The sequence below is a fragment of the Callospermophilus lateralis genome, unplaced genomic scaffold (genome assembly GCF_048772815.1).
Source record: "Callospermophilus lateralis isolate mCalLat2 unplaced genomic scaffold, mCalLat2.hap1 Scaffold_193, whole genome shotgun sequence".
NCBI lineage: Eukaryota > Metazoa > Chordata > Mammalia > Rodentia > Sciuridae > Callospermophilus > Callospermophilus lateralis.
Genome location: NW_027512944.1, coordinates 230,894 through 257,621, shown reverse-complemented (window position 1 = coordinate 257,621; position 26,728 = coordinate 230,894). Strand labels below are relative to the sequence as shown.

The following is a 26,728-nucleotide window of genomic DNA, read 5'->3' as shown; positions in this document are numbered from 1 at the left end:
CCTGTCTCTAAATAAAATACAAAATAGGGCTGGGGATGTGGCTCAGTGGTTATCTTGCATTTGTATTGTAACAGAATAATTAAATAGTATTTTCTTTTCTTTAGTATCAAAGCTCTGAAGAGGAAGTATTTGCTTTAGAATAATAGCTTTGTTATATTATTTTTACAAGTTAAAGTATTATCAAACATTTAATTTATGTGAACAGCTTTAGAACTAAAAAAACAAATTATGTTTTACTTTCTATAACTGTAGTATAGGTTTACATTTTCAACAACTATGGAATAACAGCTTCTATTGTTCTTTTAAAATAGCTTAAACTTTACATAGAGTTTTCTTTCTACCAATACTAGCAATGATGTCTTAGGAGGATCTGAAGAGGAGCTTGAATTTTACAAAAGATATTATCATAAGTATGAAGCATGTCATGGGTTGGAGATTCATGGGCTGATTTGGTAGGACTTACACACTTTGGATCACTACATGGCAGACATCTGATGCTACTCCACCATGGAAAATTCAGCACTCCCAGCCTTTCTCTTGGAGGATGGACCTACCAACCTCCTGAAGCTAACCCTCAAAAGATGACACACAGGCAAATATCAAAATGCATTCTGCTTTTGTGACTGACGTGTTTCATTTTTGTGGTAGGAAAAATGGGCAGCTGCCTCAATTTTGAAAGGGTATTTTTTAAATTATAGGAAAAGATTCCTTCAAAACATTCAAATCTATTTAACTCAACACAATCTTGCCAAGTTCATACTACACTTAAAGCATTCAATAGGCGCTGGGGTGGGGGAAGAGTCCATTCATAATCTCTTTGAGGACTGAAACAAATACAAGTGAAAAATAACACATGTGAGAGTCTGACAATGGATAGTTAAAATGATCCTATACAGGAGAGGAGGCAGAGTTTAATTATGCCTCTATAGAGACAGCAGAGAAAGCTTTCAGGGAGAGGTGGGATTCTGTGAAGCCTTGAAGGGTGGCTTAATAGAAGGGAATTTTGCAGGGTGGTGGTGGGGAGATATGCTTGAGTAAGCAGCAGTACATTACTGCAATTACATAAGAAAAAATGGCTCAGACTTTCACAATCATAGTTTTAGTATTTTCAGACAGAATTTAAAAGATTTCAAAATGTTGAAGTAAAGAATACATCAGCCTAATAAACCAGCCAAGAGCTAGGGATGTAGCTCAGTGGCAGAGCATTTGCCTTATATGGGCAATGCCCTGGGTTTGATCCCCAGCACCACACACATGCACAAAATTAAATTTTAAAAAAACATTTTTAAAAGAAAGGAAACCAGCTAAGTTCAACATATTAAAAGTTAGAATTCACTATTTTTCCTTAGAAGAGGCTTAATTTTTTAAAAAGCAAGCTTGAATAAGTATACTTAATCTGAAATATTACTAAATACCAATTTGTAGAAAATATTTAATTCCAACTCAATAATTAACTCACAACAAGTGCCCTGCTTGGATAAATTCCAAATTACAGAGTCTACCCTACTGAAATACTCGTTTATGTTTCTTTCAGAAGCAATAGCAAATTAAAATCATCTAAAAGGATAACTATCAAGAAGGGAAAAGTACAAATGAAAAACATTATAAAAAATATAATAAAGTGAATCTCCAAAATTCTCTTTCCATTTCTACTCCAAATCTTTTTTAAAAAGCCGAAAAAGTAATAGATTTTAACCTGATCTTCGACTAATACATGGATCAATAATTTCTTAGTAATTTGAACTGGAGAGCTGTACTTAGGAATGATGTAGTACAGCACCACTACAGGTATTAATAACAGCATAGTGAAAGAACCGGTCCAGGTGACCCTAAAACTCATTCCTGGGATTTACAAGCTAATGTCGGTGTTGTCCTTAGAAAAATGAAACTGAGAGGATTCGAGTGCTTAGCATATAGATGCTATTCTTAAAAAAAAGGCAATTAATGAAAGATCTTGTGAGGCAATAGAAGTACTTGAGCATGCTCAGAGGAAGAGATAATAAATATATGAAATAAACATCCACAGTCTTTACAGCCACTCTGTGTATCTATAAGATTCTTAAATTTTGTTTGGAAACAAACTAATAGGAAATAATGACTGAATAAGAAGCCAAAATCCTAATTATTTTTATCATAAAAAACTGAGGGCTGGTGACATAGTTTACTGGTAAAGCACTTGTCTAACATGCTCAAAGCCCTTGGTTCAATCCCCAGCATCATCTCTCCCTCTCTCTCTCTCTCTCTCTCTCTCTCTCTCTCTCTCTCACACACACACACACACACACACACACACACACACACATATGCACACACTCACACACAAACATAATTTTCAGTAGAACCACTGTATAAACAACTGTTGCAACATTTTATTTAAAGCCATCAATGTGTTTTTCTCAAAATAATCTTATATGTAGCCAGTCATAAAAGATTATATATCATATGAGTCCATTTAAATAAAATGTCTTCAATAGGACAATTTATAGACAGAAATCAAACTAATGGTTTCCTAGAGCTGGGAATTGGAAGGGATTTTAGGGGGATGGCAAGAAGTGAATGACTGCTCATGGGAATAGGGTTTCTTCTTGTGGTGATGAAAATGTCCTAAAATTGATTGTGGTGATGTCTGCATAACTCTTCCAATTTACTAAAAAATTGAATATGATATGTTAAATTGGTGAACTGTGCTTTATATAAATTATATCTCAATCATATACAAAGTATTTATTAATGCTTTTGAAAAATAAAGTTTTAGGTACAAAAAAACCCAAAAAATTGTGAGAAATATTACATTGATTAGTATCCTTATATACATTGGATATAGGCATAAGAACTATTTCTGAATATAAGTGTGTCTCTTATAACATCTCCAACTCTTATGATCTATGGCTGGAGATGTAGCTCAGTGGTAAAATGCTTGCCTAGCATGTGTGAGGTCATGGGTTTGATCCCCAGAACCACAAAGAAAAAAAAAAACTTTATGATCTGGATTACATAAAGTAACCAAAACTATTAAAATGACAGAGTTCATCAGAATTCTTGCCATATTCAGAAGGATGGTGTTCTGAAGAAATGAAATATGATCATCTAAAACTGTGGAAAAGCCACCAGAATCACAACAAATCTGTTACGCATTCCTTTGTTGTTGTCTGTTGTTGTTAACTTCTCTTTTCCAACCCAAACAACAGAAAATCAGATCCCCTTCAGTATACTCTGAGAATCCTTTTTCTACCCTGGATTTGCAATACAATCACATTTCAGCTATCTCAATAATATATGTCTTTGTTAGAATTGCTATGAATGAATTAGATATTGGCAGTTTGTGGAATTTATAGGAACATTCTATTTAGTTCTTTTTTGGCAGGGGATACTGGGACTGAACTCAGGGGCACTTGACCACTGAGCCACATCCCCAGCCCTATTTCATATTTTATTTAGAGACAGGGTCTCACTAAGTTGCTTAGTGCCTTGCTTTGCTAGGGCTGGCTTTGAATTTGATATCCTTCTGCCTCAGCCTCCCGAGCGGCTAGGATTACAGGCATGCGCCACTGTGCAAGGCCCTCTTTAGTTCTTAAATTAATTTTTTACCTCTTACTCAAAGCATGTTTACATTAAAAGGATTGCACTAGTGTGAACTGAGATAGACTGACAAATGTTCTGAGATCTAGACCCTGCTCAGTTACTGGGGATTTAAATGAAACAGGGCAAACAAATCATTTCATTTCTTTCCTCAATAGAGAATGTGACCACAAGTCTGAGACTCCTTTCTGTTTGAAAATGCTTTGATTTTATGATTCCCTACTTAAAAATCTTACTTAGTTGGATAAATAAAATCTACTATTCCCTAGTCACATAAATGCACTGAGATGTGCAATCTTATCTCAATAAAAAAAAGAGTACAGGAGCTGGGTTATAGTTCTGTTTGTAGAGCATTTGCCTTGCATGTGTGAGGCACTGGATTTGATCCTCAACACCACATAAAAACAAATAAATAAAACAAAGGTATTGTATCTGTCTACAACTAAAAAAAAATTTTTAAAAAGGCTACATTAACTTACATTCATTCAGTTATTCACACTGTGCCTTTGCCCATACTGCAAGATGAAATCCAAATGGTAATTAAAAATGCAAATATTGTAGGAGTTTAAAAGCACCAAAAAATAAGAGAAATAAATCCAATCACTTTCTGTGCTAAACAATCTTAATATTCACAACAGATAAAACTCTTTCTAAAGGAATATCACTAAAAAATATAAAACAAAACTTACTTCGTCCTAGCTTCTTCAGGTCCTCCAGTTTAAATTCTTCCTGGGACTGTGTGGACTAAATTTAAAATATGCATATTATATCTTTTCATTACAAAGATTTCACTACACCCTATGTCTTTTAAGTGGCAAGAATCAAATATTAAAATAAATATATTTCTTGCTTTAAAGGTAGAAAATGAAAAGTTCCAAACTGATTTTTGGAATATTCAAGCTAATAGAAACAGAAAAAATTAAAATCATATCTTTTATTTCTACAGTGTACAAAGTATGAACTAAATCATTTAAGTGTGAGTTCAACTGATCAATTCCAATTGTTATAAAACCCTTCTGAGATAATATTGCTTTGGGCATGAATGTCTAATATCTTATTAGAGCAATTTAGAATAATTCATTAAAAAAATCCATTTACCTGTAAAGCTGCGCTTCGCAATTCCAAGCATGTTGCAATTTTGCCAATGGTTTTCTGTAGGGAAAAAAATGCTATACATCCCAAGATAATTTTAACTGTCAGTTACTAAAATCAAGAATTTTTATTTATAAGAGATCTATAGGGACTTGGATTTTAGCTCAGTGGTTGAAAACTTGCCTCACATGTGTGAGGCACTGGGCTCGATCCTCAGTACTACATTAAAAAAAATAAAACAAAGATATAGTGTCCATCTACAATTTAAAAAATTTACAAAAGAGATCTATACTTCTTTAAATAAATTATTATTCCTTTTCTAGCACCTTGCAGATTTTAGAGAAGAGAATCTGAAGACAAAGGGCTGAGAAGTGGGAGAGAGATGAGTATATATTCTTCTCTAAACTAATATGCCATAACCAATTCTAAATCAAGTTTGGTTTGGTGATAGGTCTAGATATGATTTAAAGGGCAACAAAGATAGCCATTATGGAAAGCAGTGTGGAGGTTCCTCAAAAGATTAAAAATTGAACTACGATATGATCCAACAATTCCACTCCAGGATATGTGGCCAAAGGAAAGGAAATCAGTAAGCTGCAGAGACACCTGCACTCCCATACTCATAGCAGCACTATTCCTATTAGCCAAGAAATGGAAACCTAAGAGTCCATCAACTGATAAGTGGATAAAAAAAAATGTTATATATACACAATGGAATACTATTCAGTCATAAAAATAAAGAAATCCTATCCTTTGCAACAACATGATGGAACAAGATCATTATATTAATGAAGTAAGCCAGGCACAGAGACAAGACCCAAAAAATCTTATTCATGTGGAATACAAAAAAGTTGATTTCATAGAAGTTGAAAGTAGAATAGTAGTTACCAGGGGTTGGAGCCAGTAGGGGTGGGTGGAGGGATAAATAAATGCATCCTACATTTCAAAAGAAAAAAGAAAAATTTGAAAGTTTTTAAACATAAGAAATGATAAGTGAGTAGAAAATGTTAACTGGATTTAAATATCACACAATATATACATGTATCAAAACATGTTACCCCATTTATATGTACTATCTTTGTTATCTGTAAGTTAAAATATTGACTTTATTTGTTTTAAAAATAGCTCTTTTTTAGTTGTAGATGGACATAATACCTTTATTTTATTAATTTGTTTTTATGTGGTGCTGAGGATTGAACCCAGTGCCTCACACATGCTGGGCAAGCAAGCACTCTACCATTGAGCTACAACTCTAGCCCCCAAATACTAACTTTAAAAAAGAAAACAGAAAATTAAAAAGGGGGAGGGCAATGAAAAGGGATTTTTTACATCTTCCCTTCCAATCATCTTCTCATAAAGCCTGAAATTTACTAAAAGATATCTGAAAGATAGCACAATGGTCTAATTTAATTCTGATTAAAGCTCAATTCTGACTTGTTTAAAAACATAGGCAATATTAACAAAATCAGTATTTGTGATGAATGGTGCAGATTTTACAGTCTACCTGTTTTATAAAATAAGCTATAAAACAGATGTGATAGGGCACAGTCCTTGCTTTTAATATGCTCATGTTCTATTATGTGTGATAAAACATATACAAAATCACTATATTAAAAAGAGAGACACTCAATCTATAAGCTTCAGCAAAATAAGTTCCTTTTATGTCCTAAAGGAAAAGAACAAGATCTATATTAGGAATCCAGTCCCAAAGACTAGGGAGGATTTCCAAATCAAAGAGTTTGGAAAATTGTCATGGTTCAATTACTTAAAATCCCCAACTGAAAGCAGAGGGATAGGTTTGAAAAGTAAAGTGAAGTAGGGCATAGTCATTCTGAAAATGGACCTTCCACAAACTCCTTGCTGAGGAATCTAGGATTTCTTTAACAATAAGTTACACAGAAGTGTGTTTTTATTGTTCTTTTTTTTTAAACAGACATGCCCTTAAGAACACTGTTGTGAGCTGGGCATAGTTATGTGTACCATCTACTGGGAAGGCTAAGGCAGGAGCCTAAAAGTTTAAGGCCTGTGTGGGCAACACGGTGAGATTCTTTCTAAAAAAACAAACAAAAAAACCCCTTAGCTATTGTGATACAGGTATGCAATGTATACATAATTTAAAGGAAAGGGGAAAAACTGAAGGAAAAATCATTTAAGTTATTTCAAACTGTCTAAACAATATTCAGAATAAGAATATGAATAGCTAAGGTGGAAATGAAAAGGGGAGATTCATGAGATTCATAAAAGAAATTATCAGGGCAGGCAGCTGAACAATGACACTGAGACTTCTAGGTCCTTCCAAAAAAGATATTTCTGAAATGTCTTTAGGAATAAGTTTAGATCATAAAAGCAAAAAACTGTGTACATCATTTACAATGCTTACAAAATGACATATTTTGGAAAAAAACTGACACATTTTTCTGAACGCATTTTATGTATGACTTACAAAATGTTTAGTAAATTGGGGATTTGGTGATTTTGTGTTTGGTTAATGTTCTTTGAAAGGTAAAAGAGGAGTAAAGGGAAGTAACAGTATTGCCCTGGCCCCTGGTGCTTAGGCTAGTGGACACTCTTCAATTACTGTATCAACAAACAGCTAGGATAGCAACTCACAAAAAAAAAAACTATTATTGAGCAAGATATGCCTCTCAGACACACAAGTAATAATATTTAATTATCTCCATAATCTTTTAAAAATTTCAATATAAAAGCTTAGAAAATATGCAATTTTAATCTGAAAAGAGATTACATTTGAAAATTATATTTATACATAGTTTGCAAAATACTCAGGTTTATTCATCCTCTTAAATAGCTATGTATAGAAACCAGCAGTAAGCAATCTTTTCTACATAAAGTCTAATATCCCCAATCATTGTTGTTCAAATATACCACTCAACTCCAGCAAAACTAGTAAATAATTAAGTATAAATATAATAATCAAATAATTTATTAATAACAAATACTGTTAATTATTAACCACTTATTAATAACTAATGAACACTTTCCGACAGGCTCTCCTAAGTGATTTATAAACATTAATTTAATTAACCCTCCCCACAACTCAGAGTTAGCTATGATCATTTTACAGGTGTGAAAACTGAAGTATGAACAGGTTAAGTAATTTGTCCCAGTCATCAATGCCTTCTATATAACACACAAGATATTCAATAAAACCACACACTTCAATCAATTCCATTTAGCTATATTCTTTACTATATTCTTTCAAAACTGATTTTATAAAAGAATTTTGCTTGTATTGAGATGTATCAATGAGATAATCTTCAAAATAGTGGTTAGCTTTTTTTCCTTCTTGACTTTAAAATCCATTTTATTTCACACTTCAAACATTTAAGATAAAAATGTTGTACCTGAACAATAAGAAACCACTAACAAACTATTCTCACTTAAACATTTCTTCAAGTTAAGCAAAGGCAATAGCTTTTTATACAGAAATGTACTGAACTATGGTAAAATACCAACAGGCCTTATTCATAACTATTCTAAGGGACCACACCCAGCTTCAGTATTAAAAAAGAAGTGAAACACTATTATTTCAGCTGTGGCAATAACTTTTAAAACATGTAGATTTTATTGATGTCAAAATCAAGTGCTTGCTACTGAAACAGTGTCACCTTCCTTAAAATGAACAGTTCAGAAAAATGATAAAGAAGCACAAGTTCACATATTCCAGAGTATAAGTATTGACTACTTTAATTAATGTACATTAAACCAAGCACTGAAGTGATGTTTGATTTTTAGAAAGACTTAAATCACTAGCATTTTATTCAAATTAATTGCTCATACCTAATATGATAAGAAACAGAAAACAGTATCATTTTTAGAGTATTATCTACTTTAGTTTGTCATTGCTAAGAAAATTGAGAGCCCTAAAGATCAGTTAAAGGAAAACATGGAATAAAAATGGACAATTAATGAGCTAAATTAATTTTGCTAAAATGTATTCAATTTATATAATGAATAAAATCAGTTTGAAAATAAACATAATTCAGTACAGTCTTTCTTAATCCAGACTTAACTTTTAAATATTTAAGCAGCCACTCATCTTCCATCTAGCTGTTGGAGGAGAGATAACACTAGGGTAGAGAGAAAGTGGAAGTAGAAAGGTGGAATCGATAAAACATAAAACAAGTATATAGTGCTGTGATTCTCATTACCACCAAGTTTGACTCAAAACAGGGAAAAACTTTCTAAGTGTCATGAGACAGGATGTTCTATTTTGTCCAGAATCTTACATGAGAAAATCTACTACACCAAAGTAGGGAATTTCACAGAATGAAAGCTTTTGGCAGCTTTTTGTTGGCCACTAAACCCAGTTGTTATAATGACAAAACTATTGAAAACTGAAATGAAAGCTAAGGGAACTAATCGTGAGGGAGGATCAAATAAGAATCATAAACTCTTGTTTTAACTAGAAATCTTTGAGAATATTAAAAATAGGAAATAAATGTGAAGTTTTTATTCTATCACCAATTAATTTGGTTTAGACAGATTAGTAGTTCTGCTTTAGAATTCTTTAGATATAAAATAAACATTGGAAAAATATGTTATTCTCTTAAAAATTAGGATTTATTTTAATAAAACATTTATTCATCAAATATATTTGAGAGCTCACTGTGAACTAGACAGCAAAAAGTTTCATAAAGAAAGCACTTTAGTAATAAGATTGGTTTTTAAAAACCAAAAACATTTTTCAAAGTTCCACTAACTACTGAATGGTTGGCATAATTATATAACTCGTCACTGCTATCAATACATGAAATAGTATAAGCATAAGAAATATAACTCAAAATAAAACAACATTTTTGCAAAGAATAAGGTTAAAAGCATTTTCTATTTTCCTTTTTGGAGAAAAATAAATTCAGTTTTCTCTCCAGCTTATGTACAGGCATAGTATTTAATGCAGATCTAACAGTATGTGTCAAAATTTCCTGTATTATGTTCTTTAGAACACTATATCCAATGAAATATTCTGTAAAGAAAGGAGGGGAGCTTTTCAAAAGCAAATAATTTTTAAAATACTGCACAACCAAACTCTTTAAAATATCCAACATACACATTAGAATATTAAAAGTCCAGAGAAGTTACAAACTGTGTGCAAGTAATGCCTATTGGGCTGGGGATGTAGCTTACTAATATACAGAGTGCTTGCTTGCCTAGCATGAGGACCTGGGTTCTATTCTTAGCACAACACACAGACACACACACATACACACAGACACAATCTATTAATTTTTAAGAGCCAGTGTTTCCCAGAACATGTCTTGAAGACCTCTCTTTTCTAATCATTATTAACTGAAGACTTTGATAATTTTTTCTTATGGAACAATCATATAAGGCCTATACATCAATATGAGTGTTTCTGTCTGTTGTGAATATTTCACTTGCATTTTCACAGAAATTTAAACCTTTAAATGAATATAACTTGCCTTATATAGTAGAACAGAATGACTTGGGGTCCTTCTTCAAGACCAAGGAATAGACAGGCAGACAGAAGCTCTGTCTGCAGTTACACCTGGCAGCCAGAAATGCCTCCTGGGCAGGTATTATAAATAATATGTTCCTCAGAAATCAGGCTTCCAGGAGAGGAGGAGGTACAGACCACTTTACATGTAGAGGTCACTGGAGTTTTAGGAAGGAAAGACCTTTTAAAGTCACTTAAGAGTTCTCTAATCTCTCATGTCTTATATAAGGAAAATCAGGCCCAGAGCCAAAGCCAGGATGCAAGACTTCAGTCTTCTGACTCTAGGTCTCAGCTCTCTCCTCTAGGACCTGCAGCCTCCTGGATCTTTTGAAGTACAAGATCTGGGGGTCTTTATAACCAAAGACAAGCTAAACAGCTATAAATTAAAGAATCAATAGCATTATCAACACCAACTCTAGTCTCAGAATACTAAAAAAAATCAAGAAAAAGTTAATTTTTTTCTCATCACTTAACAAGGTTCATTTTTTGATATTAACCTGTTTGTTTTGTAATTTTAGAATGTTTTAGGAGGTCAAAAGACTTTAATCTCAGGCCATGTGGCTCACAGGTTCTACTCCTGAGCAACAAATGCTGGAGAAATCTAACTAACTGAAGGCAAACAGGTGACTAAAATATGGGATCATTAAAACTTTTTTACATTTTTTTATTTTGTCTTCATATTTATAACATACTTCATTAACTATTAATTTATGTACCTGGATATCTAAGATTCTATTCATCAAGATTTAGATATTTTAAGTCTTAATTCAATGATGCCTGCTGATCATTTCATAAACAACTCCTAGACAGACTTCGCAAATTTTATAGAAGTGGTATAGTGTACAGTCTTTGTTCCTTTCCTTAAGCATATCAGCTATTTCCTTTGTGATAATTATTTTCCAGGACTAAGATCCTAAGTCTCTTAAATCTATTGTGGATATTAGCACTTATTAAGGAAAAAAGAAAAACACCCTTTTAAATTGCAGTAACATAATTTTTTTGAAGTAGATTTTAAATATTTTAAAAATACAAATATATTTGGGCAAGAAATACAGCTAACACTCTGGGGGCTTTTTCTCCCCAAACTCCTGTAACTAAGAATTAATAAACACAGGCCTATGGACTAAAAACTTGCTTAGGTTTAATTAAAAAGTTATGCAAAAATTAATCCCATTTCCCCTTGTGCAAAAAAAGAAAAGTATTAATAAGAGTGAATTAGGTCACCAGGATTTTCACATTGCCTTTTCTTAAGAGATGAGGAAAAGACTAACACATATTTTTCACTATCTACAGGATTAAAAATTGACTTAAAACTAGTTACTCTGAGCCAGGAGAAAATGGGAGTTGTTTCCTCCCATTTCTTCTCTTCTTTTAGAATGAAGTTACTTTAAAGTATCCCCTTTTACATAATCTCTATCAGGGAATCAACTTGATATACAAAAATTTTAATTCAAGGAAGAAAGAACAGTACTGAAACATTTTGCAATCTTATATATTTATTTAGCTGACAGATCTGTACGCCAACTTCTTGACTTGAGCTAATTTTTTTCCATTTGTTTTTTGGTTTGGGGGGTTTTGTGGGTGTTTTCTGTTTTGCTTTGAGAGGTGATACATAAAGAGTTATGAAAATTCATAGTTAAGCATTGAGGTGGAATGCACTTATTCCCAATCCTTCTGTTTTTCCAAGTGACTCGGAACAAACTCCAGTCTTTGGGTTACCCACGCTTTTCAACTAAAAGTGTGGATGACTTCCATTAGAGTTAAATAAGGCCTAAATAGTTAACTAAAGTAATTCATTAAGTGATAAGTTATATATCTGTATAAATGTTCACTTAATGTTAGGCAAAGCATAATCAATCTGATTTTTTTTTACTTAAATATAACAGTTTTTTGTTTATTTTTCTGCTTAATGGACTCAAGAGCAATTTCATTTGGAATTGAATATATCTAGATATTATTTGATGGTACCTTTTGCTCTTCTGTGAATTCAGAATTGTTGTGTTGAGCTTGGGCCTCTTTTTGTAGATGTCTTGCTAATCTGTAAGAAGAAAACATTTTTTAGAACTGAAAGCAAACTATCTCAACTGCAACAAAGTAAAACAAATTAAATCTCTTAAAAACAATAAAGTGCATAATACTTTGTTATGTTATTGAAGTAATTCCACATTTTCAAGGCAAATCTACATTACCCTGAGAATCAAACTTTTTACAAAAAAAAAGTTTGTACAAAATAATGATGAAATAAGATACTTTTTATACCATTTCACTGGGACAAATTTCAGAATCTTAGAGCTGCAAAGAATCTCAAAAAGCACATAATTCAACTTTCTTTACTATGCACTAATTTCTTCTATAAACAACCAATAAATAGTTGTCCAGATTCTACTTTAACACTTCCAGTGAGCACCAATAATATATCAACCATAGATATGTTATCATTCTATCATAATTCATTTCCCAATGAGATTTGCCCAAATCCAAATTACAGCCATGACAATAACTCCATCAAAATATGCTTTTGAAACATTTTTAAATGGAAAATAAAGAAAAGCCGTCCACCAATCAAAAACAGAAAATACTGCTTGCCCAGTTATCATCATATCTAAAAATGGCAGGTAGGCCTTGAGTGAGTTTTCCAGGATGAATTTATGATGCTAGTCCAAGCTCAATGGTGAAGATCCAAAGCTATTTCTGAGACAGCAAAAGGCAAAGACTTACTCTTATGAAGAAAGAGAGGAAAAAAAAGAGACCAATTTTAGACACAGTATATGATTAGACATATTTCTAAACAAGTTATAAAAATGGCCAATAAACACATGAAAAGATATTATGTATCATTAGACATCAGGGAAATGCATATCAGAATCATAAAATAATTACTTAGCACCCATGCAGATGGATATAATTTAAAGAGATGAAGAAAATAATAGGCGTAGGGAGAGTACGGAAAAAACTGGAACCCCCATACATTGCTGATGGGAATGTAAATTGGTGCCAGCCATTGTGGAAAAGTTTAATATAGTTAAATACAGAGGAACTGTATGCTCCATCAAACTCCTGAATGGATATATCCAAAAGAACTAAAAATAAATGTTCACACAAAGCACATGTACACAAATGTTTATAGCAGCATTATTTGTAATAATCAAAAAGTCATAAAACCAAAATTTCCATCAACAAAACGTGGTACATATATTCAGTAGACTATTATTCAGTCATAAAGAGGAATGAAACTCACATAATATGCTAGCTACAGTTATGAATGAACTTCAAAAAGATTATGCTATATAAAAAGAAGTCATATGTAAATGGTCATGTTATATGATTCCATTTACATGAAGTGTCCAGGAAAGGTAAATTCATAGAGAAAGAAAGCAGATGAGTGGTTTCCAGGATATGGAAAAATTTAGAATGACTGATACCAGGTATGAAGTTTCTTCTTGGAGTGGGAGAAATTTTTAGGAATTACAATAGTGATGGTTATAACACATTGTGAATACATTAAAGACCACTTCACTGTACACGTTAAAATAGTGAGTTTTATGGTATATGTAAAAAAAAAAAAGCTAGCAAAATATTTTGAAAATAAGATTGCTATTCTGGTTGAGGTCTGGGAGTAGGAATGACAGCAAGTGCTAGGTAGAAAAGGCAATTAAAGAAGAAGTTCATCACAGTTGCAAAAAACAAGAACTAGATAGGAGTTCTATTCTATGCAATCATACCCTTAAAGATCAAGTAGTATTCTCAATGGCCTCTATCCTCTTTATGAAAAGTCTGCATCCTTTATCATTAAGCAAGAAATTCTTACAAAAAAATCTTAACATTTGCTAAGATAGCTCCACCATGTTACTCAGTCAAATTTTCATCCATTTACTTACTTGCTTCCAAAGCTGGAAACCACACAATATATTTTCCTAAAATGTCATTCACTGACTCATAGTCTCACATTTTTATGAATTCTTATGCAGGAGAAGGTACAAATAAATATGGCCCATTGTCCTTTTTCTGTATTTGCTTTCTTTTTTTTAACTCTTGCTGACCTATGTGGACTCTTACAGGAATTCACGGTCTATACACCCTTAGCAATGTCAACTATACATCCCTGAGTTCAGGGAAGTTATAGTGTAATAGTTTCTTTATTTGAATATTTCTACATATAATTTGCTAGGAGTGGATATCAACCTAAGCAGGATTCTTTTTTTTTCTTTAAATAGTTTTTGTTTTGTTATTTTTTTTGTTTTAGTTGGAACCAATACCTTTTATTTTATGTATTTATTTTATGTGGTACTGAGGATGGAACCCAGTGCCTTGCACGTGCTAGGCAAGCACTCTACCAATAAGCCCAAGCTCCAGCCCCAGCCCCTAAGCAGGATTCTTGTCAGGAAAAAAAGTATAGCTTTCAACTCCTGGTTAAATACTAATAATCAGGGCTGGGGTTGTGGCTCAGTGGTAGAGTGCTCGCCTAGCATGCACAAGGCACTGGGTTCGATCCTCAGCACCACATAAATGTAAAATAAAGATATTGTGTTCATCTAAAACTTAAGAATAAATATTTTAAACTAAATAAATACTAATAATCAGAATAAAGGAGACTAAATTAAAATAATCCTGTTTTCAAAAATTAGGCAACAGATTGGGAGAAAATATTGTAAAAATAAAGAACTTTTATCTGTAGTACATAAAAAACACCTACAACTCAATAGGTAAGAGATAATTCAATTTAAAAATAGTTAAAAGCCTCTACTCAAAATGTCATGTGCCCGCAAGGTTTTCCCTGATACCAGATTTAAAATGGTGGTCTCCTAATTTCTACCCCATATTCCTGTATTTCTCTTCCCTACTTCATTCTTCTTCAAAGTATTGACCATCATCTAAAATATAGGCAAGATGTTTTGCCAAAATGTGACAATAAGGCAAGAATCCAAGTTTCTATAGCTTAAGAGTCATTTTCTAAGAATGACAATAGACTCAATCTAAAAATTAGACCTATTCAACAGTAACCAAAAAGCATAAACATGTGACATGGCAATAGCTGATGAGGCAAATCAACTATTTAGAATAACTTGATGGTAAAGAAAGATCAGGCTTAAGCTAAAACCTATTAGTGTCACACAAATTCAACTAATTACCTACAATAATTAGCAAGCTTTGTCCTGCTTTAGTCAAACCAATTTTTAAAAAATGAAGTTACAGGTGATAATATAGTTTATACACAGTCATCAGTTGTGTCCATCGAAGGGGGACACTGTCCAGGTGTACCCTGGATATTTTTTGAAATCTCTGGGCTGATTCTGCACCTGATAAAAAAGATAGCGCAATGATAGACAACAAATGAGAAAAAGGACAATCATCTGGTCCAAAAACTTAAGACATGAAATTAAGAAGCAGACAAAACAGAAGACAAACAACCATATCACTTGGAATGTATTACTCTGAAGGCAAGTGCAGTAGAGAGAAACACAAATTATTATAAGCAAAGTAAGAAAAGACCATAGCAATAAGTTATTTTTAGAGAAAACCAACTGGAGAAAAAATATGTATGTTAAGATATGTCAACTTGACACAAAGATAAAGTAGAACAGGAATCTGAACCCATTTACAAGCTGAACAGAGCTGAATAATGAAAGCTAGTGTCATAAACTTGGCTGCTTGACTGGCTTTGTGTAAGAAAATATCTCAGAACTTTGAACTTAGGAAATTCCAACTTGTCTTGCACCAGGTCACGAGCTCCACAGAGCAGGAACCTATTTCAACAAGCAGGTTTAAAAAACATTTAAAAAATATTTTCATTGCTATTAATGATACACTTAAAAATGTAGTAAGTGCTAAAATCCATCAAAGTAAAATGCACTGAAAAAAATTAAACTTACTCAGAAAGATGTTCAGAATTTGGGATACAGACAGAAACTGAAATTAGAAGAAAAGTTTTATATTTACAACAGCATATGAACTATGATGAGAGTAACAATTTAGTAAAGAGTTCATATTGTGGTTGACCAAAAATAATGGAATAAATAACAAAATCCACAAGTGCACAGTTATATATACGTACCTTTCTCTACTACAACTTGGCAAGTATGAGTTTCATGTTGACTTAAGTGTGCAGCCATATTATCTAAGCCAGAAACATCAGTTAGGAAATCACAATTAAGGCACACTAGAGTAATGCCCCTATTAAAAAATAGCATAAAAGAAAAGTTTTTATCTGTTGTTAAATCTATATACAAGTTCAATGATTATTTTTCCACAAATTATCTTTTTGTGTAATAAATGTAACTTGTTATTTGTTATATAAATTTGATGTAACTGAAATGATTCTCTATAAAATGGTACAGCTATGTCCAAATTTTGCTACTACTTATTTACATAGAGTATTTATGTTTTATAAATATTTATCTTTTGTACCAGTCAAAAGACCTACAACCAGTCTAGGTTCCATTAACAATTTGCAATAATATAGGCAAGTCACATTCTATTTGTTCCTCTGCCCATCTGCAAAGTGAGAATAGCATTCATTCACTCAATATATATTTACTGAGGTTGTCTATACAACTGTATCACTGTTATTATGAACAACAACAACAAAAAAAGCCACTCAGTACTTGAATAAAATTTATAATCTAGTGTTTTATTTAGTTGAGGACAAAATTAGAAGAAAATTATAAAGTATTTAGAAGTATAGTATGATACCTGCCACTACATGCCAAGGTTTTAGCATGATCTTCCAAGGGTGGTTATTATTTAACATGGAATTAACTGACGTAGTTAATAAATATGTTGGAGTCCACAAATTTTGAATCCTCATCATCCCAGCACTGTGAATGCTATTGCCTACCTGATGGGGCCTATACTACTCATTCTCTTTAACAAAACTTGTGAGTGCTGTACAGAGAAAGGAGAAAGAAACTCAAGTCCAGAGAAAATAAAGACAGCATCATGCTGCCTTAGCAGGTCAAAGCAGGGAGAACTCCAATATGTTCTTGATTCTTAAATAACACATGAAATTATTAAGGAATTTCAAAGGAAGTTAGGAAACAAGTCCCAAAATCATGAAAAACTTTTTCTGAGTCTAGAATAGTTCTTACACTCACTGAATTAAACTGAATAACATTTGCTATCTGAAGTATTTAAACATAATTGGCATGTTAAAGTTATGTGTCAATGGCCTTAAGATTCATATTTAAAATGTGTTTGATCTCGTGACTTTTAGTTGAAAAGTATCTTAAATATTATTAAGACTGTAAAAATATTGAGATGGTTCAGAGAACTTAGAAAGCCACTATATAATTGAACTTATTAGATTTATTAAAATGTTAAGCAATTGGGAGCTAGTTGGGTCAAGCATTTGAAGTGCCGTTTAAAAGAAAATCAAGTATATTTAATGGATAAATGACACTAAATTGTTTAAAGTAATTTGAACTTAAATGTCACTGTTGAAAAAAATTCAGTCTGTTCAATTTAAATGAACTTTATCTTACATTAAATTAAAGTTCCTCTAGAAAGTGATTACTAAAAAGTACTCAAATTCTAAATGGAGTATTTCTAAAATTCTAAATGGAGTATGGAGACTTAAAAGCTTAAAGAAAGTTAAAATGTAAAATACTTAACTTAAATAACTAACTACAATTTTTTCTATGAACAAACTGCCCTCATAGATACTAAAAAGAGTTTCACTGGTAAAGAACAGGCTACTGCCTATTCCACTGGATATAGATAATTTTAAAAGGGATGGCATGACTAACTCAATCTGTTTTTAAACAGGGATTTGTAATTGGAATTTTTAATCAAATTTCTTGATTTGGGAAAATATGTGAGTCTGGGAATATTATAGTTGGGTCATTAGTAGAGAAAAGATGGTCTGTACAGAGAAAGCAGAAAGAAACCCAAGTCCAGAGAAAATAAGACAGCATTGTGCTGCCTTAGCAGATCAAAGCAGAGAGAACTAAAGTAAGTTCTTGATGAATTTTTGTTTTCCTTATTTGCTCTGCCTGTTGCTCCTCTACTTAAGGGTCTATAAGAGTCTTTGGAATCTCTCTAATAAATCAAAGTTTCACCTAAATTTTGTTTAGGTGAAAAAATTGATCATTTAACTGATCACTGTTATTATCAGTTTAATACAAAGTATATACATTCAACGTTCATATATTTGATGTTCATTACATAATATATATGTTACACCAGTATATGAATACAAACAAACAGGATACTTCAGACTGATTTCTCCTCCTTAAGTTCTATTCTAATAGCATGATATATGTGTGCACTGAGAGAATTCACTGGCACATCAAATCTAAAATCATCTGCTTTCTCCCCAAATCATCTCCTCCTGACTTTCTTATGGTCCCATTTCACTTGACACTAAAGCTCAAACCATAGTCACCTATGACTTTCTCCTTTCTTAAAACATTTAATATGTCAAGCATTTTATAATATTAACAACTTATTGAGTACTTATCTGTGCCAGGCTGCTTTTAAACATATCATCTCATCTAAATCTTACAACAACCTGAAGAGTTAAGTGTTATAATTATTACCCTTTTATACAGTACAGAGTTAGCTTAGTAGCCTACCAAGGACATAGAGCTGGTAAAGGTCAAAATCAGGTGTAAAATTATGCACTTTGATTCCAGAGCCCATATTACATCATAAACACAATGTAATACCACCTCACCACCTTAATTCAGATCCCTAATCTAAATGATTTATGCACCTACAACTCACCTTGTATGTCCCTGAATTCAACTTTCCTTCAGTATCACTTGAATCTACACAAAACACTAATGGTTCTCCAGTGCCCTCTGAATTAAGTCCAAATTTCCTAAGTTTAATTTTCAATGCATTCCAATATGATTGTAAGCTCAAAATTGTTGCTACAGACTTTAATCCATTACTATCACACAAACATCATGTTCCATCCATTTACTACTAGCCATACTTTCTGTATGTCTTCTCTTTTTCATTTCTGCACTTTTGTGCTATTTTCTCCAACTAGAAGATCCCTCTGCTTCTTCTGCCAGTTTAAAAAAAAAACACTCATCCTTAAAAACAAAGTAAACCTAATTCCTATCCAGATCATTCCAAGTAATCTCTCACTTCTCTGAAATAACTTATTGCACTTATTAAAATCCATAGTTACTTCTGTTCATACTTTATTTCCCACCTAATGAACAACATTTCCTGAAGGCTAGTTCCAAGATTGCTTTATCCCTATCATCTACACAGAACCTGCTACAATACATACATGATAAATGCATAATACACATAATATACACAATAAAAAGTATTCCATTTCAATAAGTAATTACAAAGATTGGGGGATATGGAATTTTATAAATATGCTAAGTTCCACTCACAGAAATTGACCAATTCCAATGTGAGACATAATGGTAGTTGAGAGAAAAACACTCCAGACCTTTAAAAAATCAGATAATTTGTTTAAAAAACTAACACACAACTGAGCTAGACAACAATGAGGTAAAAATCAAATTAAAATCTGATTTTTAAAATGCAATAAATCCTATTCATTCTTATAAAAGTCTTTATTAAGGCAGTACCTCAAGTAACAATCAAATTCTCTGAATACAATAAACACTCTAATGAGACTAAAAGTTTTAATATTGAACCATTATTTTTTATCTTCCTGTGAGCTACTGGCTCAGCATCATAAATGGGACCTTTTGTCCAAATACATATTTTTTCCATATACATTAATTTATTCAACAAATATTTACTGAATGCCTACTATATGCTAGGCTTAAAAAAACAAAAACAAATGAACAACAACAAAAAAAAAAAAAAACCACAAGCCACATAGAATGTAGTAAGAGAACACAGACCACAGACAAACAAAAAGTAAAATATACAGTATTGCAAATGCACTATGAAAAAAAAATATTAAAAGGAGGTAAAAGTGCTAGAGTGAAGCATGGGGGGAGTGGATACAATTTCAAATGCAGTAATTAAGGAAAGGATCACTGTCAGAGTGGAGATAAAGGAGTAACCATATAATATCTGGGAAAGAGTAAACTAAGCATAGGAGATAATAAACACAAAGATCCTAAGACATAATGCCATTCCCTCTTCCTCCTTTTCCATGAACCCAAAGCATCAAACAAGTCTTTGGCTATTCTTATCAATAAATTAGTTTGGTGGAACAAAGATATTGTTATTTCAAGGAGAATAGCAACATAAGCAGAAAATAAACAAAGAAAAAGAAACAAAGGAAATCAGAATTTTAAAAAATGGTGCTCAATGGATTTTGAATTCAGTGTGTGGTATAACCAATGCTAATTATCAACATTCATCCATAGTTTCTTTACAGAAGCTAAGATGTATGCTTCTATTTGAAAAAGAAACAAACAAAAAAGAATTATGAAGACTACTGATTTCAAGAATTTCAGTGGTTTCATATATGTGCTTCAAAAATTAACAGTGTCACTTTAATAGGTATCTTAAGTAACTTTTTGATATTCAAATATTGTTGGTGGGGCCTGATTTTTCCTTTCATTTTACAATGCAAATGCATGAGAATTTCATCTTGACACCATTTGTCACCAATGAAATAAATTTACCAAGAGATTAATGGCATATCTCAGGTATTATAAGGAACAATATAATATCCATTAGGAATCACTCAGATTTCCAAACTGGCACTCCCAGACAGTTTAATTTAAAAGTGCAAACCACAATGATACAGCACTTCCTAGCAACTAGGATGACTATAACAAAAAAGATATAATACTGAATGTTACAAAAGATTGTGAAGAATCTAGAACCCTCATACACTGCTGGTGGGAATGTAAATAATGAGGCTACTTTGAAAAGCAATTTAGCAGTTCCTCAAAAGGATCAATGTACTATAAAATCCAGCAAATTTAATGTTAAGTATATACTAAAGAAAAATAAAAAGACATGTCCTTAAAAAATTAATATGTAAATGTTCACAATGTAGCATTATAACAACCTAAAGTGAAAATGAACTGAATGAATGGCTAAACTATGACATATTCATAATATGGAATATCATTCAGCACTTTGAAAAATGAAGCATTCATACATGCATGCTACAATATACATAAACCTTTATAGGCATTTGGAAAAGACTACATACACAGTCTATCATTCCATTTGTAGAAAATATTTAGAATGAACTAATCTACATAGGCACAAAGTAGATTCATTATTGCTTAGTAATGGGGAGAGTTGAAAAGAAATGGGGATAACCACTAATGAATGGGGAAAGGGTTTCTGTTTGGAATGACCAATATGTACTAAAATTAACTGTGGTCATTGCTGTACAGCAGCAGTACAGTATAATATTATAACCTATTATAGGTTTGGATGCTATACTATACTGTATAGTATAATATAGCACAATACCATAACCTATTAATTTTATTGTTAAATGCATATTGTACAGCATGTGAATTATATTTCAATAAATTTGTTATGCAAGAAAGAATGTAAATTATAACCATTGTTTAGTAGAAAGAATTAAAAAATATCAACTAGTTACCTGAGATCTTCAGAATGCTCCTTAAATATACAAAACCTTTTACTTGGACGACTACTGTGAAAGCTGGAGAGACAGAAGACATTTTAATAATTTTAGTATAGAATTATATTATTTCATAATAATAATTATATTAATTTATAAACATATTTCAAGTCTGTACTTAAGTTTCTAGTTTTTAAAAGACTACAGAATAAATACTGTACCATTAACTCTGTTTAATTTAACATTTGATCTGATATTCCATTTTGCTTTTAATTCCTAATGACACATACTTTTTCCCCTAAGCATATACTTAGATGATCAATACCTCACCATTATGTAAAAAGGAAATGCTCAAAGAGTTAAAAAACAAACTAAATTTTTTATTTATTATACATTTAAAACAATTCTAAATTTTTATTAACAAATTAATTTTGCTACAATCTGAATTATTATTAGAAATCAACTTTTTGAAAATAACTTTTTAATAATCTTAGCATGCTGGTATAGAGACAGGGGAACAGAATTCAATTGATCTAGAAAGTACACACTATTTCAGCTAAATATTACTGTTTACCATCTGTAAATTCAAACATCTAGACAGTTCTTTGTAATTGTTACTAGAGGTTTAAGAAAAAAAGCAGAACTCATAACTTAATGCTTCCTCTAATCACAGAACAAAAAACCATTAACCAAACATTGTAGCCAATAAGGAAAGCTTTCTGTACTAGAAAACCAGAAGTAGTTCAGCACACTATATCTGAAAGTCACAGAAAACCGTATCACCATCACCTGAGAGTTTATTTAGAAATGCAAAATCTTAGGCTCTTCACAAACTTACTGAATTAATCTCTGGCAGTGGGATCCAGGAAACTGCCTTAACAAGTTTTTCAGTGGTTCTTACATAAATTAAAGTTTGAAAAGCAGTAGCCAACAAACTAGATAAATGGCTACTCACATCAGTGATGCCTGTATGTAAAGGAACAGAAATGTTCTGGCTAAATATAATCCCTAGAAAACAGCCTCAGAAGAGTTCAAATATCATTTCTTCAAGCTAGGGTAACTATTATTTGGAGATTTATGAATTTAAGATATTATCACAAAAACACAGTTTTTAGAGAGATCAGGGGGTTGGGAAGCCCTGAAATTGAGTGCAAAAAATTATATAAATCATTGTTTCCTTAGAGGAATGAGTCCAAGACTGGGAGGCAGGTTTACTGGGGATTGAACCCCAGCGTGCTCTACCAGTGAAATATACCTCCAGCCCTTTTTATTTTTAGACTAGGTCTCTCATAAATTGATGAGCTGGCCTCCAACTTGGAATCCTCTAGCCTCAACCTTCTAAGTCACTGGGATTACAAGTATGTACCACCAGGTTCAGTTCAAAATAAGTTATTTTTTTAATGACATTTTAAAGTCTTTTCTCTTCAAATAAGTATACTGTTTTTATTTATTCTTTGATAAGGAGAGAGAAAAATTATATTTTAGGGTCTTTTTGATGGCTTCCACATCTATCTATAACTTGAACCAAATATCTACAAATGTTCCTAATTAAATTTTTAGTTGTCTGAATCCAGTTATGATTTAGAGTTCCCTATCTTTGGGGAAAAAAAAGCATTTATACTGCCTCTTTGACTCATCTGTATTTACTACATAACTTCTACAACTGCAATTTTTTGTAATGTAAGAATGGAAAAATGAATCACAACTCACAAATAAAAAGGAGGAAAAAGCTACCTTTCTTCCCTATTTCCACAAAGTTGATAGAAATACAGAAACACACCTAAGAAAACAGAAAAGGCTAAGACTTTTATTCAATACAGTAAAAATACAGTGTTAAGACGTAGGTCTAAAAAACCTGCTACCCAACTGCATGACTATAATTACCAAAAGCTCATTGAATTGTTCTTCACAAATAGGTAAATTTTATTAGGTATAAATTATACCTCAAGGAAATTGAGGACAAAATCCCTCTTTGACCATATTTTCCTTAATAATCTTGATTCCATGCAAGAAACAACTTAACTTTCTGAGAAACACAAAAGGAATGACTTCCTTAACATCCAACAATATTGATGGTATACCTACTATTTAAGACAGTAAACTGTAGAATGATGATATAATAACTAGAGTGGTAAGTCGCCTGCCCTAGAATTCATGGTTGAGTGAAAGAGAAGAAGATGGTTTGACACAGAATAAATGCTATTAAATAAATGTGGAATGAATATATATTCATAAATTAATGCAAGAAAAAAAATCAACAGTGACACAGAACTCTGTGTACAGGAACAAATCATTACAACAGCTTTTGTTTTACTTGGAAATGTTTAACATCTTTCTTCAAAGCCTAAGAGAAATGTCATTTATAGAAAGTCTTCTCTACTTCTTATTTAAAGAATTTATTCTTACCTTCTCTGTGCTCTCATAGTCATCTGCTTATCACATTAACCTAGGTAAACATATTTCTCCTACTAATTAGCAAAAATTAACAGCAAGGACTTGACCCCCAATACTACCTGCCTATCACACTTTCTAGAAAACTGTATGGTTTCATATGCCTCCCAAAGCTCATGTGTGAGCAATGCAAGAAAGTTTAGAGATGACTCAACTAGTTTATGAGAGCCTTAACATAATCAGTGCATTGATCCCAGATAGGGATTAACTGGGTGGTAACTGTAGGCAGGTAGGGTGTGACTGGAGGCTCGTCTTTGGATATATATTTTGTGATCATGAGAGTGCTCTGCCTCTCCTTCCTGATGCCATGTTCCCAGTTGCTTTCCTCCACCATTTGCTTCCACCATGATATTCTGCCTCATCTCAGGCCCAGGCCCATGGAGTCAACCATCTACAGACGGAGACCTCTAAAACTATGAGCTCCAAAATAATCTTTTCCTTCTCTAATTGTTCTTGTCAGGTCTTTTGACTAAAACACAAACTGTACCTTCCTAGTATGTAATAATCAGTATTTGTGAAAATGAATCTGGGTGATATAAATACTATTAAAAAGAGATATTAGTAATGTCCATTAACTTAATTCTCTTACATGTAGAAGAAAAAGTTGTCTCATATATCTTTTTTGAGGAATAACAGTAAGATTATATAGTAGTTAATTTTTACTTTCTCAGGTGATTTCGATTACTACTTACAAGCTATTAGCAAAGTACAATAATTCAAAAAACTGACCCCAGTAATACTATTTTAAAAAAATAATTTATAATTATGAAGTTAATGATCTTTTTCCTTCAAAGAGTCTGACTTTAAAGATGTTTCAACAGCTTCAAGATTTTTTAATTTCTTCTTTGAGATTATGTTTGGGGCCTCTTCTAATTATAAATAATGATTATCATTTATAGTTTATAAAGTAGTAAGTGATATGATAAATACAAAGACCACTTCTCAAGGAGATTCTACATACACAAACAAAATGAAAGGCAGATCAGATGAATGGTACACAATTCAAAAGAATTGACCAGACGTTTGAAAGATGAACTGAGAGGGAAGGACAGGGTGTCATGGGGACTAATAAAGAATAAGAAAAAACTACTATATAAAATAAGTATGGGAAGAAAAATACTTTAGAAAAGATTAGCCAACTTATGAGGATCAGTGTCTCTTTATAGAAGACTGGGCAGGTATGAGACCAGAAAGAAAAAGACTACTTGAAAGGCTACAGAGTTGGTATGGTATAGGGTAAGAACTGAATGTACACATCTTTTGGAGAAATGAAGCTTCCCTTCATAAAAACTTCAAACCTAGATCAAGTATCTGCAATAAGTAGAAATAAGGGTGTGCTACTCAGTGAGAAGGCAAAGGAAACGACAGTATCAATAAAGGAAAAACAAAACCAAAAAAAGGAGAAAGAAGCTAACAATGAATAAGGAGTATATGTGATGACAATAAAATGCAGGTTTGGGTGGTTTGCAAAAGGGTAAGAAGAATGTCTTGAGCCAACTGCAAATGGTTGGAGATATAATGGATTTGGAAGTTCTTCAGGACAGGAAGGAAACGTATGATAAATGGGATAAGGAAGGCCAGATGAACCTTAGTTTAAGAAACACAAAATACTTTCCAATTTGATCCTTTAGAAATTAAGGGCAAAATAAAAGACATCCTTAGGTAGCTTTGTGTTTTGAACAGAATAAGAGATTAGCATTCTACCCAGAAGTATACTAGGGGAAAATATAATGGGGCCTGGTTTAGAGCAATAGGAGTATCAGATATTGCAGTGGTTGGGAGGCAATCTCAGGAAGCCATGATGCACAGTGAATCCAAAGAACTTCTTGAGTTTCAGAAACTTGGAGCAGTAAATTATTTCTAGCTGGATCTAAACATTCACACAAAATGGTGCCCTGAAAGAGATGGAACTTAAAAAGTTGGGATGGTAGTAATGTGAATCTGAGACAGATAATAATATTTGGCTTTTGTTGTTGTTGTTGTTGTTCTATTGAGGTGCCAGTCGGTCTAGGGTAAAAGCATCTACAAAATAATTAGAAACACAGATTTGGATCTTAGAAAAACAAAAGATTGAAATTCTAAGATTTCAAGTTGAAAGCTGAAAGTGCAAGTGCTAAAATTACTAAGAAAGGGACTATAAACAGTTGGAGACAGGCAATGAAAGAGAGGTGTTACCTAAAATGAAGAAAAATTGTATTAACCTCTTAATAGAGACTAAAGAGAAACGTTTCAAAAGTGAGTGGCAACAACGTTAAAAATAAAGTTAAGGAGTAAAGAATGAAAAAAGAGGAAAAGTGTGGTGATAAGTACATGATACAATAATCTTTAAAGGGTCAGTGTTAGTTGATAGGTAGGGATGATACTCAAAATGGTAAAGAAATGAGTCACAATTAAGCTGGTAACAAACATTTTGAAAAATGTTGATGGAAAAAGGCAGACAAGAAATAAAGAAAATATGCAGGAAGGACACAGCTCCCTCATCCTAAAATTAAAGAAACAAAACCTTGAAAGTTTTTATAAGCAGAAGACCAATAGTGAGATAGGGATGAAGATACAATTTAAGTGAATTAGTTTATGATGAATTGAAGGAGATAAAAGATAGAACTGGCTATGGAGAAATGGGACAAGCT

The 26,728-nt window shown here is 32.3% G+C and overlaps 2 pseudogenes; both read right to left on the bottom strand.

Moving 5' to 3' along the window:
• The window catches only part of LOC143388427 (axin interactor, dorsalization-associated protein-like), a 36,746-nt pseudogene extending 21,778 nt beyond the window's left edge, over positions 1 to 14,968 (bottom strand).
• A 388-nt stretch (positions 14,969 to 15,356) lies between these two features.
• The window catches only part of LOC143388422 (zinc finger protein 280D-like), a 54,885-nt pseudogene continuing 43,513 nt past the window's right edge, over positions 15,357 to 26,728 (bottom strand).